This window comes from Ailuropoda melanoleuca, chromosome 8 (assembly GCF_002007445.2).
Source record: "Ailuropoda melanoleuca isolate Jingjing chromosome 8, ASM200744v2, whole genome shotgun sequence".
NCBI lineage: Eukaryota > Metazoa > Chordata > Mammalia > Carnivora > Ursidae > Ailuropoda > Ailuropoda melanoleuca.
In genome coordinates, this window is record NC_048225.1 from 105,000,843 (window position 1) to 105,003,083 (window position 2,241).

Below are 2,241 nucleotides of genomic sequence, written 5' to 3' on the forward strand. Positions count from 1 at the left end.
GGGGTGGGGGGGGTTCTTTGATGGGCACCTGTGCCAGGCACGGGAGCAGCCCCGGCATGGCCAGCTCACCCTGGCGTTCTTATCACTTGTCCTAACCTGGGCGGTCGCTGTGTTCTGGGGAAAGGAAAGGTCACTTTGAGGTTTCCCTTTTGCTTTAGCTGCTTGTTGCTTCCCGCCTCATCCAGGGTGGGAGCCACAGGGAAAGAGCCATCTCTGAGGGGCTAGTGGGTGGGGGGGTTGGGGGGAGCTGGGGATGAGGTAGGAGGGTTGGCGTCTCAGCTGGAGACCGTGTCCCTGGCAGGCGGAGTGAGGGTATAGGGGCTGTAGGTGTCCAAGGCATTTTATCAGTATCTTTTTATACCTATTGCCCCCATGTTTCTTGGACAAATTTCTCATCCCCTTTTCACCCCTGCATAATTTCCTCATCAGTCACGTGAAGGGGAAGATGAGATGTCCCTGAGTTGCCTTCGTGCTCGCCAGCGGTTCTAGGGACTGGTACCCTTGCTGGGGAGAGGTTCACTGCTACCACCCCCAAATCCCACTCCTTATCTCTACGCCCACTCTCCCCTCCTTCTCTGCTCTGCCTGCTGGGGACCAGGATGGGTGCTGGGCTGAGGAAACAAGCTCCAGTAAAAGGGATTGAGGTCAGACTTTGAAAAGCACTTTCTAGCAGGGAGACCTGACCGGTCACGGGACACTTAAAATAGACTTCTGGAAGTCTGCAAGGAGAGTAGGGTTAGTCTTAGTGGAAGCGGGCAAGTGGACAAGGAGACCAGGAAAGGACCCTGCTGGTCTGTTCAAGGAATCCAGAGCTTAGCCAGCACTGAACTGGTCCCTCCTTCCCTCAAAGAGCTCGCTGGCCTCAGACTCGGGTTGTTTGGTTCAGTTCAACACATACTCTCTAAACGCCAATGATGTGCCAAGACTCTGGACGTCAAGAGATAAAAAAGAGTCCATCTCTGCCCCCAGGGATTTATACAGATGAGCACCTAGAACAGTCATCCAGGCCCGGGAAGGGCCCGGAAGAGGCTATCACGGTGATGGAGGAGGCATGCGTGTTCACGCGCACGCTGCCCTGGAGGGCTTTGCCAGGTTCTGCGCCCCGGGACTGTGGGGCTCTGGCTGTGAGGAGACAGTGGGGAGGATTGTGAGGCTCTGGGCCGGGGTTGTCTGTGTGAGTGAAGCCATCCAGGGGCATAGCCCTCCCTCAGTCCGCCCTACTCGGGGTGCGCTCCCACTCCGAGGGGCACACTCTGAAAGTGGGTCTTCCTCCTGGTGCCTCAGATCCAGTGGGGCCAAGTGTAAGTGGGGAGTTTATGCTAGAAAGAGAAGAGATTTGCTTGACCTAGGCTGGGGACCTCACTGGCTGATTTTGAGGAGTGGGGGCACTGTCTGAGGGTGACTTGGGACCCCTCACAGCCTCAGGATGAGTCCAGTTCCCCCGGAATGATGGAGCTGTGCCCTTGCCACCCTCTCCTAATCCTCCAGCTCTCTTCCTTCCGCCGCCACCAATCTCTCAGGATTAATGGGGACAAATGGGATTCCATGCCGCCCATACGGGTGCCCTGAGCTGGTGGAGAGGTGAATGAATAAGAGAACATCTTGGGGGGGGGGGCAAAAGGAGGGGGAGACAGCCACACAGAGCAGGCTGGTGAGCCAAGCATTACGAGCTTTTTGCTTCCAAGACTTGAAAAGAAGGAAGAGTTGCGGCCAGCAGCTTCAAAGGCTGGTGGCCCGAGGACGATCCAATATTTTTGTTCTTTGCGAAGGAAAGCAGCCCTTGTTTCCCCTCACTCTGTTTTGGGGTCTGGCAGACCTCCTCCACGAGAGCCCCCATCCCACAGCCCCGTTTGGCCTCCTGCCCTGTAGCTGAAGTCCTTCCCTGGAAGTGAGGACCCAGGGGGCTCCTCAGAGGTGGAGGCTGGGGGCTGCTCTCAGACTCAGGGGCCACAGCGGCTTTCCCCCTGGGGCTCAGGTTGACAAACAGCCCAGACCCCCAGGACCGGTGGGCTCCTGTCACCCCCCCCCCGTCTGTCCCTGCTGCCCCCCCTCTTCAAAGGATGACCCCTGGTGGGGGTGCGGGTGGGGCTTACCGGTGGGAGAGCGGAGCCCGCTGGGCAGGGTTGCAGGTGTGTCTGGGGAGCAGGCAGCCGAAAGGTGTTCCGAGGTGTGCGAAAGGGCTCTGCTCAAATAATCCAGGGAGGCGTTTATAAATAACTTCACCTCAGGGCCACGGGGTGA

At 58.0% G+C, this 2,241-nt stretch overlaps 1 protein-coding gene and 1 long non-coding RNA gene across 3 annotated transcripts in view; one reads left to right on the plus strand and one right to left on the minus strand.

The window, feature by feature from the left end:
* Positions 1-2,241, minus strand: part of SLC26A9 (solute carrier family 26 member 9) — a 36,340-nt gene that overhangs the window by 25,813 nt on the left and 8,286 nt on the right. For both annotated transcript variants that reach the window (XM_034667134.1, XM_034667135.1), the window contains exon 3: positions 2,094-2,223. The gene's annotated coding sequence lies outside the window, so the exon portion shown is untranslated. The remainder of the gene's footprint in view (positions 1-2,093; positions 2,224-2,241) is intronic.
* LOC117803463 overlaps positions 1-2,241 on the plus strand; it is a 22,531-nt gene that overhangs the window by 9,303 nt on the left and 10,987 nt on the right. The gene's annotated exons all lie outside the window — the stretch shown is intronic.